The following is a 13,093-nucleotide window of genomic DNA, read 5'->3' as shown; positions in this document are numbered from 1 at the left end:
TAATCTCCTAACATCCTCATCACATTTCACCCTACCACCCAGCTTTGTATCATCAGCAAATTTGCTAATGTTATTGCTGATACCATCTTCTATATCATTTACATATATTGTAAAAAGCTGCGGTCCCAGCACGGATCCCTGCGGTACCCCACTGGTCACTGCCTGCCATTCCGAAATGGAGCCGTTAATCACTACCCTTTGTTTCCTATTAGCCAACCAATTCTCTGTCCAATCTAGTACTTTGACCCCAATACCGTGCGCCCTAATTTTACTCACTAACCTCCTGTTTGGGACTTTATCAAAAGCTTTCTGAAAGTCCAGGTACACTACATCCACTGGATCTCCCTTGTCCATCTTCCGAGTTACATCCTCAAAAGATTCAAGAAGATTAGTCAAGCATGATTTCCCCTTCATAAATCCATGCTGACTCTGTCCTATCCTGTTACTATTATCCAGATGTGCCGTAATTTCATCCTTTATAATAGACTCCAGCATCTTTCCCACCACTGAGGTCAGACTAACTGGTCTATAATTTACTGCTTTCTCCCGCCCACCCTTCTTAAAAAGTGGCACAACATTAGCCGCCCTCCAATCCTCAGGAACCGACCCCGATTCTATTGAACTCTGGAAAATAATCACCAGCGCATCCACGATTTCCCGAGCCACCTCCTTCAGTACCCTGGGATGCAGGCCATCAGGCCCCGGAGAATTATCAACCTTCAGACCTAACAGTCTCTCCAACACCAAATCCTCGCAAATATAAATTCCCTTAAGTTCAGGTCCTTCAGCCACTGTTACCTCAGGGAGATTGCTTGTGTCTTCCCCAGTGAACACAGATCTGAAGTACCCATTTAATTCCTCTGCCATTTCTTTGTTCCCAGTAATATATTCCCCTGTTTCTGTCTTCAAGGGCCCAATTTTTGTCCTAACCATTTTTTTGCCTTGGACATACCTAAAAAAGCTTTTACTATGCTCCTTTATATTCTTGGCCAGTTTACCTTCGTACCTCATTTTTTCTCTGTGTATTTCCTTCTTACTAATCCTCTGTTGTTCTTTAAAAGCTTCCCAGTCCTCAGTTTTCCCACTTATCTTCGCTAAGTTATACTTTTTCTCTTTTAACTTTATATGTTTCTTTACTTCCCTCGTCAGCCACGGCCGCCCATGTCTCCTCCTGGGATCTTTCTTCCTTTTAGGAATGAACTGATCCTGCAACTTCTGCATTATACACAGAAATATCCGCCATTGTTCCTCCACGGTCTTCCCTGTTAAGGTATTGCACCATTGAACTTTGGCCAGTTGCTCCCTCATAGCTCCATATTTCCCTTTATTCAACTGAAATATTGTCACTTCCGATTGTACCCACTCCCTCTCAAATTGCAGATTGAAGCTTATTGTATTATGGTCACTACTTCCCAATGGCTCCTTCACTTCGAGGTCACTGACCAAGTCTGGTTCGTTACACAATACCAGATCCAGAATCGCCTTATCCCTGGTCGGCTCCAGCACCAGCTGCTCTAAAAATCCATCTCTGAGGCACTCCACAAAGTCTCTTTCTTCAGGCCCGATACCATCCTGATTCTCCCAGTCTACCTGCATGTTAAAATCCCCCATATTGATCAGATGGGCCAATGGGCTGCGGAGTGGCAGATAGGGTTTAATTTAGATAAATGTGAGGTGCTGCATTTTAGAAAAGCAAATCAGAGCAGGACTCACACTGAATTGTAAGGTCTTGGAGAGTCTTGCTGAACAAAGAGACCTTGGAATGCAGGTTCATAGTTCCTTGAAAGTAGAGTCACAGCTAGATAGGACAGTGAAGAAATTGTTTGGGATTCTTCCCTTCGTTGGTCAGAGCATTGAGTAAAGGAGCTGTACAGGACATTGGTTAGGCCACTTTTGGAATATTGTGTGGAATTCTGGTCTCCCTCTTATCAGAAAGAGGCACTGGAACATGGAAGGTTTGAGAATTGATTTTTTAAGGATGTTGCCAGGGTTGGAGGATTTGAGTTGCAGGGAGAGGCATAATATGCTGGGGCCATTTTCCCTGGAGTGTCATAGGCTGAGGTGTGATGTTGAAGAGGTTTATAAAATCGTGAGGGGCATAGATAGCGTAAATAGACAAGGTGTTTACCCTGGGGTGGTGGAACCCAGAACGAGAGGATATAGGTTTAGGGTGAGATGGGAAAATTCAAAAGGAGCCTAAAGGGCAACCAAAATTGTAACATTTAAAAGGCATTTGAATAGGAAGGGTTCAGAGGGATGTCGGTCAAGTGCTGGCAAATGGGAATAGTTTAGGTTAGAATATCTGGTTTGCAAAGATGGGTTGGACTGAAGAGTATGTTTTTGTGCTAGACATCTCTGACTGTGGGATCATAAAAGTGAACAGTGCTCTGATTCACCTCTGGGCTCCTTGATATCCACTTGTTCGTTATCTAGCCTCCTCAGTCTCACATGAGTGTATTTTTGCCACATTTAGTATTTTACTACTACGTTCACAGACCTTTTTTTAATGGATTGACCACTGCTGCCCGACTCCTGACCGTATGCTGCTCCATTATCAGGTTATTTTTTCCACAATATCTTTGACAGTCAATAATTCTTTTTTCCAATAGTGAGTGGATTTTCCTTCCATTTCTGACAGTCAAATTCTGCACCATTTTCATTCCCTATAATTCATATTGCACTCCCTGAAACATCATGTGTATTTCTCCTTCCACAGATACCAGTGATTAATGCCAAAGCCCTATTGCCTGTGGAGAGGGTGATGTTTGACTTCCTTGTACAGCTGCAGTTTTAATGGTGAAGGCACTCCCACAATGTGGTTGGGTAAGAGACATTACAGATTATTCACTCAGCGATAGTGAAAAGTAGAAGATATCTGTACAAATCAACATGCTTTTAATTTCACAAAAATATTGGGAACTTTTGACATAAGGCCACAGATGGAGAATATTATGTCCAGTGACCAAAACCATTGCCAAATAAGCAATTTTTCAGGAATGCCTTAAAGGAAGAAAGCAGATCTTAGAGGGTGGGAATTCCTGACCATTTTGCCTTGGAATCTATAGAAACAGTCACACAGCTGAACTCAAAAATAAACACATCATTGGGAGTCTAAACTAAGTTATTGAGATATGAAAGGGTGTGTGGTGCAGGAAGATAGGAATGATTACAGCCAGGAATTAAGTCAAGGGTGTGAAAGTAAATTGCTGTTGCTTATAAATGGGAGCCTTTTGATGGATCAGCAAGTTTTGGTACAAGTGAGCACTTGGCCAGTAGAGTTTTCAATATTCTGGAGATTATAGGGAGGGTGATTGTGGGATGCTGGCCAGGAGTGGGTTAAGATAATGAAATCTAGAGTTAACAAAATAAATGAATGAGAGTTTCAGTAAATGAGCTGAGACTGTGGTGAGGTCAGGTGATATCACTGAAGTCGAAATCGTGGTCTTGGAGTGGGACTGGGCTATCACCCTCGCCTCACCTCTGGAACTCAGCTGTTTGTCAGTTTGTGAATCAAGTCTGTAACAAGATCAGGAACTGAGTGGCCCTGGCAGAACCCAAACTGGGTGTCAGAAGGTTATTGCTGAGCAGCTGCATGACAGCACTGTTGATGACACTGCTAAGTGAATGTCGACTGATGGAGGGAAATTGGCTGAGTTGGATCTGCCCTGTGTTTTTGTGTTGAACATCCCTGAGCAATGTTCCACAATGTCAGTAGGTGCCAGTGCTGGACTTGTCTTGGTGGGCAGCAATTTCTGGAGCACAGCCATCAGTATTATTGCCACAATTTTGGTAGGGCTGACAGTCTTTACACTACTTCTCCATTTCTTGATCTGATTTGAAATAAGTTTTCAACCAAGTCGATTCACGTCTGTGATGTCAGGGACCAATGTAGAAGGCTCATCCACTTGGCACTGCTGGCTGAAGATTGCTGCAAATGCTGTTGTCTTGTCTGTTGCATGGATGTGTGAGATCCCTCCATCAGTAAAGTTGGGGATATCTGTGATGCTTCCTCCAGTGAGTTGTTTAATTGTCCATCACCATTCCTGACTAGGTGTGGCAGAACTGCAGAGCTCAGATCTGATCCATTGGTTGTTGGATCACATCGTTCTATTTGGTGTTGCTTGCACTGTTTGGCATGCAGGTTGGGTAGCTTCACCAAGTTGGCATCTCATTTTTAGTTATGCCTGGTATTGCTCCTGGCATGCCCTGCGGAACTCTCCATTGAACTAGGGTTGATTCCCCTGGCTTGATGATAATGGTTGAGTGGGGAATGTACCAGGCCATGAGATTTCAGATTGGGCTGGAGTACAGTTCTGCTGCTGTTTTGGCCCACAGTGAGACAGAAGTTGCAGGGTCAAGAGGGCTGATTGTGTTGTATTTTCCAGTACATTGGTAGATGTAATGTGGTCCATCCAGTTTCATTCCTTTGTTGAGACTGTGCAGTGATTAATACAATGAGTGATTTGATGGGCCAATGTCCGGGATGCAACTTTTAAAAAAAGGTTTTGTGATTTACACATAAAAGAAGTGAAACTATCATGGTATTCGAACAGATGAAAGACTCAACAGACAATCAAGGTATTTTTCAGTGGATAATTTCAGTTACATAACACTAAATTTTTGCTATAAATTCCGTGCCTTAGAATTGTGCCCTCCACAATCACCTGATGAAGGAGCGGCCCTCGGAAAGCTAGTGTGCTTCCAAATAATCCTGATGGACTATAACCTGGTGTTGTGTGATTCTTAACTTAGAATATTACAGCACTACTAACAGGGCTGCATGTAAACAGGCTCAGTCCAGTTAATCAATATATTTGGAAGGATTTCCTCCAAGTTTGATGATGCAATATTCGTCAAAACCGTCAACATTTACCCGCAATGTTGCTCTTAACAAAAACTTCAGGCTGAACCAAAGCTCCCCACCCCACTGCAATGTGGTAACTGCGCCCGGCCCAGGAATTGGAACTGGGACATTTGTGAAATGTGATCTCAAAGGACGCGAACAAACACAATTCTGACAGATTAGTCCTCAAAGATGAGTAGCAATGTTGAGACAAGGCCAGTGGTATACCATCTTGCACTTAGCTTAATTGTATTTCTTATTTACAGTCGTGTTTTGCAAAGTATAAAGAACTATGTGTTCTTTTTCATGGTAGGAGAGTTTTATTCTAGTTGATCACAGTTGCTGCCTCTTGCTCCCCAAGTCAAATCATAGGATCTATAACAAAACAATAAACTGCAGATGCTGGAGATCTGAACCCCAGAAACAAAGTGCTGGAGAAACTCAGCAGTTCTGAGGGCATCAGTGAAGAGAAAAATAATGTTACATTTCAATTTCAGTGACTCTTCGTCTGAACGGACAAAAGGTCACTGGACTTGGAGCTTTCAATGATTTATTCCCCTCAGAGATGCTGCTGGACCTGCGGTTCTCCAGCACTGTGCTTTCTATAGTGAACTTTATTTCCAAAACAGATCGGAAAAATACTAATCTTCAAAAGTTAAATTCTTCATTGCAAACGTGAGCATAGTTTCCACATTTGAGTTACACAAGCACGTCTCAGTTGAAAAACAAGATTTAACTCAAAGTAATATTCCATCTCAAAATTAGCCAAGTTACACCAGTAATAAAGCTCCTCCACCCAATTAGGCACTTCAGCACAACATCCTGCAGTGTTGCACACAGCCACCTTTACCAAAGAATGATCACATGTCACAAAATTGAAGGCCGGGAGCATGTCTCTTTAAAGGAGCTGAGGTCAAACTCTCAATTTTTGGAAAGATTTTTATTAAACCTGATTGAACACTTAAATCTCAGAGCATAATCTTTGCTTTTTTTAAACAAAGTGTGTGGGAAACATCCCACATCGTGCTAAAGGTTCAGTTCGGTCTGATACATGGAGCCAAAGGTCAAGCAAACATTACACTTTCCATTCACTTCTACAAAGGGCTGACATCACATTTCTTCAGGATTTTAAGTATTTTATAAATTGTTTGTAAACTCATTTGTCACATTAAAGAACTGAACAATAAATGTCATTATATACAATAAGAGTGAAGCCTGTGACCGCAGATTTAGCTTTGGAGGGCAGTGTGTGCGCTTTCTAAATTCTGGGAGCACTTTGGGAGACTGCTCCCAGGTGGTGATAGTGAGCATATCTGGAATGCACTGTTTAGATCTGGGAATCCATGGGAGACAATCTGTGGTTTCACTACTACTTGGCTTGTGTTGTTGGTGTACAGTAAGCAATTCATAAAGTTACTTCTGTATTGTTGTTGACTACCCGAATGGTATTCAAATCTGCCAGGTTGCCTTCAATAGTGTAAATGCACATATCCATCTTAAATCCTTTCTACTGATTATCAGTTTATTTTACTTTATCAGCACTTGAAATACCGACTTTTTTCTTCTCCCAACATTGGTTAAAGAAATCACAAGTTCATTCATCCAAGTTAATTTTGTAATCTTTCACAAAGAAACAAGTGAGAACAACATATTGCCGAGCGCAAAACAAAATACTGCAGCTGCGTGATATCTGGGAACACTCTAAAGGTGAGGCACTGATCCTGCACAAGTTTGTCAGCACGGTTTCAATTACTGACAATAATTTGGTAATGTCTTAGTCTTCACATAGTTAAGGTAAATGTGAGATATCTGAATTTATTGAATTGGTTCCTATTGCACTTTGTTCAACAAAAATTATTCTTAGTTTAATCTCCTCAAAGGAGAAAGTGACGACCAAAGAAGCTGGACATCAGAGTCGAAAAGTGTTGTGCTGGAAAAGCACAGCAAGTCAGGTAGCATCCGAGAAGCAGGAGAGTTGATGTTTCGGGCATAAGCCCTTCATCAGGAATCACAGGCTTCAGAAAAATAACTGGCATAGCCTTATGCCAATACATATGTAGAAGGGTCAGACCATGTTACTATCAGATTAGAGACTAATTTCAGATTTGGTACTATTCAGTGCAACATTTCAGTATGATATTTACATATGTACCTAAAAGAGAAGTTGTCTAAAATTACAAGCTCTAGAATGATTATAGAATTAAATCTGGAAATAAAGCTGGTGAACAAGAATGGCAAAGTGAAGTCCCATCAGTATCGCCTTGGGCAGTGTCAAGTAAGAATTTGACAACAGAGTTGCCACTTTGGTGTAACCTGCAGTCTGGCCAAATTGCAGCAAAAATCTGTTCAATTTTATCTGCAAACTATTGATTGCAAAATCCTCCTTGCACAATAATGAGGCAGCATTTTGGGATGTCATTTTTAAAATATATTATTTTCAAAGTTACTCACAATTAAGAGTGATCACTTGGTGCTGTCTGCATAACACAGTACGAAAAGGAATTAATAGAAAAAACATTATAACCCAAATTCAGAATCACTAATTCATTGATATTGCATGGGTCCAGCATTTATAAATAGTCAATTTTTAAAAAGAAATACAGATACGTTTAGTAACTATATTGGAGTACAGTCAAGTTTCTTACTGAACAGTGACAGGATTGGACAGAGTCTGCATGGACTTAAGAGAGGCGAATCATACTTAGCAAATCTACTGAAAGAATCTACAGAGTCAAATATTAAAGTAAGAAATTGCAGGACATTTGGAAAAGCTTATCATTAAACATGGTAGACTGGGTTTTGTGAATGAGAAACTATATTTGACAAATTTATGACAGTTCATTGAGGAGATAACAAGCAGGGCTGATAAAGGGCAATCCAATGATGTTCTGTATTTGGATTTTAAAAATGCAAATGATAAGGTGCTACATAAAAGTTAATTGCACAAGGAGTTCATGGTATCGGCGTAATGTGTTAGGATGGATTGAGGATTGGTTAACTACACTGGCTGTTGCTGAGTCCTCACTTGCAGTGCTGTATACAATGATAGCTCCCATATTTAATTAAGGATAAACCAACATTGGAGACCATTCAAAAAAGATTTACTTAGCTGCTTTGACCTATCAAGAATAGATAAGCAGGGGTGATCTTATGGAAACAAGATTCTGAGGAGCTTGACAGGGTAAATGTTGACTAGATCTTCTAGCACCAGTGAAGTCTCAAACCAGGGGACATTATATAAGGGAACATTCATTTTAAAAAACGTAAAGAATTTTTTTCTCTCAGTGAATGGCTAGAATTTTCTCGCCCAAACAATTGTGAAAGTTAAATGTGGGAGGGGAATGGTTGGGTTACTCTTCGGAGGGTTGTTCTGGCTTGTTGGGCTGAAGGGCCTGATTCTACACAGTAGGGAATCTGTGATTCTGTCTCAAATTATTTTAAAAGAGGGCAGATAGATTTTTGAAATATTGAGCAGTTGAGGGCTATGCGGATCAAGCATAAAAGAGGTGTTGAGGTCTGGGTTGGCCAAGCCATGATCTGATAGAATGGGGGAACAAGCTGAAGGGAATGAATGCCCTACGCCTGCTCCGATTCCTTGAGGCTCCATTTCATGCTTTTTTGTTTCCAAAACGAGCGTGATACAATGAGCTAAAGATCCCGAATGTGAAAATGGGGTGTTTATGTCCTGGTTCAGATGGCATTGATTAATCAATCACACCTATACAGTCATGAGTAGGAAGGGAATTCCCTCCATGAATAAAGGAAATCTACTGCAGAGCTCACAAAAAAGGGAATTCTTCCCCTCAGCAAACTCTCCCATCACATTACCCAACATATGCGCAGTGTGTCCTGCTTTAGCTGATGCTTTCGTCAACAAAGGCGACCCCGGGTGATTGATGTCAGCACCGGACCAATGAAAGGACGGTGGGCGGAGCTGGTTGACCGAGTCGGAGTTGTTGGTCCTCCAACCAATCAACGTGAATGAAGGGCGGAACTAAACAACCATGTGATCACCCTCGCGCACGGCGCAGAGTCGCTGTAATGAATGCTCAGGAAGTTATGGAGAGAAAGCATCCGGTAAGGAAAGAAATAAATCGGGAAACGGGAGAAAAACTGTGTTGCTATGAGCGGAGAGGTTTTACAAACAAATTGTGCACGTCGGAAAACACAAATTTGAACGTCTCAGTCCCGTGTTTGCAGTAAATTAGGAATGGCCTCAGCGCGACTGCAGACCTGAGTGAGCGCCGCCATCTTTATTCGGGACAACGATTCACTGGACACGTGCGCAGCCGCCATCTTTGTAGGGGGCAAGGTGCAGCCAGGCGCATGTGCAGCCTTCTCTGGGATCGAGTCATTGTGATCATAGCAGCCAATACTGCTCTGATTCACCTCTGGGCTCCCTCATGACCACTTTGTCCATATCTAGCTTCCTCAGTCTCGAACCATGGGTGTATTTTCGGTCTGTTTAGTACTGTATTCTTACTTTTATAGACCCTTTGTAAATTAGTTTTTCACTGCGGCCCAGCCCCTGACCATGTACTGCTCTATTATCAGATTACTTTTTCTTGAATATATTTGATAGTCAAGAATTCTTTTTTTCCAATAAGCGAGTGTATTTTCCTTCCATTTCTGACGATCAAATTCTGCACCATTTAAATTCTCTGTAATCCATTTTGCACTCCCTGAAACATCAACTGTGTTTCTCCTTCCACAGATACCAGTGATTAATGCCAAAGCCCTGTTGCTTGTGAAGAGGGTGATGTTTGACTTTCTTGTACAGCTGCAGTTTGTGTGGTGAAGATGCTCCCACAATGTGGTTGGGTAAGTGGCATTATAGATTATTCATTCAGCAACAGTGATAATTTAAAAATAATGTCCAAATCAACAACAGTTTGTATTTTTATTATCATGCTTATAATTTCTCAAAAATACTATTGAGAACTTTAGACATAAGGCCAGAGATGGAGATATTAGGTCAGGTGACCAAAAGCATTGCCAAAAAGCAGGTTTTGAGGGATGTCTTAAAGGTGGAAAGCAGACCTGTGAGGTTTTGGCTGCGAATTTCAGACCAAGCTGCTTCAGCAACTGTAGAAACAACCACACAGGTGAAGTAATGAATTAACAAATGGTTGGGAGTCTCGAAGAAAATGGGTTGTCGAGGTCTCAGTGTGTGTGGTGCAGGGAGCTAGGGATTATCACAGCCAGGAATTAAATCAAGTGTGAGAATTTTAAATTGAGGGATATTGGGCAGGTGCTGGCAGGTGAGACTAGATTGGGTTGGGTTATCTGGTCAGCATGGACGGGTTGGACCGAAGGGTCTGTTTCCTTGCTGTACATCTCTATGGCTGTATGTTGATTATAATTAGGAGCCTTTTGATGAATCAACAAGCAGAGATTTAGACTTTGTTGAGATTACAGGGAGGTTGAATGTGGCAAGCTGGCCCTGAGTGTGTTTGGAAAATGAAGTCTGGAGATAACACAAGGTGGATGAAAGTGCATGAGCTGAGACGAGTGGAATCAACTGGAAATAGTGGTCTTGAAGTGGGACTGAGTTATCACACTCACCTCACCTCACCTCTGGGATTCAGTTAGTTGTCAGGTTGTGAATCAGGGCGGTAACACAATCGGGAGCTAACTGGCCCTGGTGGAGCCTAAAATGAGGGTCACTGATCTGACTGTTGCTGAGCAGCTGCTGCTTGGTAGCCCTGTCGATGACATCTTCCATCAGTTTACTGCTGATCGAGTGTGGACTGATAGATGGAAATTGCCTGGGTTGGGTTGCCCTGTGTTTTTGTGTTGAACATCCCTGGGCAATGTTCCACATTGTCGGTAGATGCCAGTGCTGGAGTGGTACTTGGCTTGGTGGGTGGTAAGTTCTGGAGCACAAGCCATCAGCGTTATTGCCAGAATATTGGCAGGGCCCGTAGCCTTTGCACGACTTAACCATTTCTTGATGTTATTCAAACTCAACTGAACTGCTTTAAAACTCACATCTGTGATGTTGGAAACCACTGGAGAAGGCTGAGATGGATCATCCCACTTTGCACTTCTGGCTGCAGATTGCTGCAAATGCTGTCATCTTATCTGGTGCATGGGTGTGTGAGGCCCCTCCATCAGTAAGGGTGGGGATATCTGTGATGCTTCCTCCAGTGAGTTGTTTAATTGTCCATCACCGTTCACAACTGGGTGTGGCAGAACTGCAGAGCTCCGATCTGTTCCATTGGATGGAGGATCACTTAGCTCTGTTGTTTGCTGCTGATGCTGTTTGATATGCAGATAGTCCTGCTTGGTCACTTCACCGAGTTGGCACTTCATTTTTAAGTCTGCCTGGTGCTGCTCATGGCATGCCCTCCTTTCCTGTCCATTGTGATGGGTGAGTGCGGGATGTACAAACCCATGAGATTACAGATTGTGCTGGAGTACAGTTCTGCTGCTGTTGATGTCCCACAGTGCCTCAGAGATACCCAGTTTGAGATCCTACATCTCTTCAAAGTCTGTCCCATTTAGAACTGTGATAGTGTCACTCAACACGATGGACGTTTTTCTCAACTTTAAGGCAAGACTTTGTCTCCAAAAGGAATGTGTGATGGTCGCTCGTACTGATACTGTCATGGACAGATGGATCTGCAGCTGGTCAATTCATAACAATGAGATCAAGTATGTTTTTCCCTCTTGTTGGTTCCTTCACCACCTGCTGCAGACTCAGTTGAGCAGCTCTATCCTTTAGGACCTGAACAGCTCAGTCAGTAATTCTATTGCAGAGTTAGTCTCGATTGTGGACATTGAAATCCTGTACCCAGAGTACAATTGACACCATTTTATTGCCTCAGTGCTTCCTCCGAATGTTATTCAACATGAAGGAGAACTGATTCATCAGCCGAGGGAGGATGGTACATGGTTATCAGCAGGAGCTGTGAGACTTCCTGGTGTCCGGAGCCAATGCTGTGTACTCCCAGGGCAAATCCTCCCTGTCTGTACACCACTGTGCCACCACCTCTGCCTGGTCTGTCCTGCCGGTGGGACAGGACATATCCAGAGATTTCAGGAGAAAGTGAAGACTGCAGATGCTGGAGATCAGAGTCAAGGGTCTAGTGCTGGAAAAGCACAGCAGGTCAGGCTGATGAAGGGCTTAGGCTAGAAACGTCGATTCTCCTGCTCGGATGCTACCTGACTGTTGTGCTTTTCCAGCACCACACTCTCGATATCTAGGGATGGTGATGGTGGTGTCTGGTCATTGTCTGTAAGGGAAGATTCCGTGAGTTTGACTATGTCAGGCTGTTCCTTGACTCGTCTGTGAGACAGCTCTCCACATTTTGGCACCAAATACCATATGTTAGTGAGGAGGACGTTGCACCATTGAGAGAGCTGATTCTGTGGTTGTAATTTCTGGTGCCTTGTTAGTTGCCAACTGGTCCATCCAGTTTTATTCCTGTGTTGAGACTTTGCAGTGATTAATACAGTGAGTAGCTGGCTGGGCCGCTATCAGGTTGGCAGGATTTTATTCGCCATTGACAATGGTTTCATGGAGATCAGCAGATTCCTAATACGTTGTTTTTTTTCTTGAATTCAGATTCCACCATCTGCCAAGATGGGATTCGAACCAGGACTTCAGCCGTTTGTTTTAAAATTCTAGGTAAAAGCTAAATACATCAGGTTTGTTCATTCATTTTAAATATCACTAACCCTGGTTTTGTTTCTTTGTAAAACACTGCCCATCATCCTGTCTCCTCCATCCTCCCCTCCAACAATGAGTGAGGAGCACATGGAGTTTCTCTGTCACTAAGACTGAGATAATCCGATCTGCTGCTTCTCTCCCTCCCACTAGCCCACTGAACCAAACTGCCTCACGTGGTGTTCCTGGTTTTGTCCTAAACCTACATCTTTATCCAGTGTCTTGTCAAGCCTTATCAGAGCTCACCTTGACCCTTTACGCTAATCTCACTAAACTCACTTTCCAACTCTCTTTCCTCCGCTGCCGCCTCATCACTTTCTGCCCCCCCCCCCAACACACCAATTCATGGATATTGTTCCTTGTTCTGTCTGTTGGTCTTTTTTTGGTTATGTCCTTCTCTCCCATTTTGTGAAAAACTGATATTTGACCTCACCGTTGTTGGAAAATCCTGCTCCATATCCACTCTCCCTTTCCTTTCTGAATTCCTTGCATTTGGTTTCCCTCAATGATCTATCCTTGGTCTCTCCTGTATCTCACGTACATAGTGCCAGGAGGTGATATCATCCAAAAACACTGTG

Source organism: Chiloscyllium punctatum, chromosome 48 (assembly GCF_047496795.1).
Source record: "Chiloscyllium punctatum isolate Juve2018m chromosome 48, sChiPun1.3, whole genome shotgun sequence".
Lineage (NCBI taxonomy): Eukaryota > Metazoa > Chordata > Chondrichthyes > Orectolobiformes > Hemiscylliidae > Chiloscyllium > Chiloscyllium punctatum.
Note: the sequence above shows the minus strand (reverse complement) of the source record.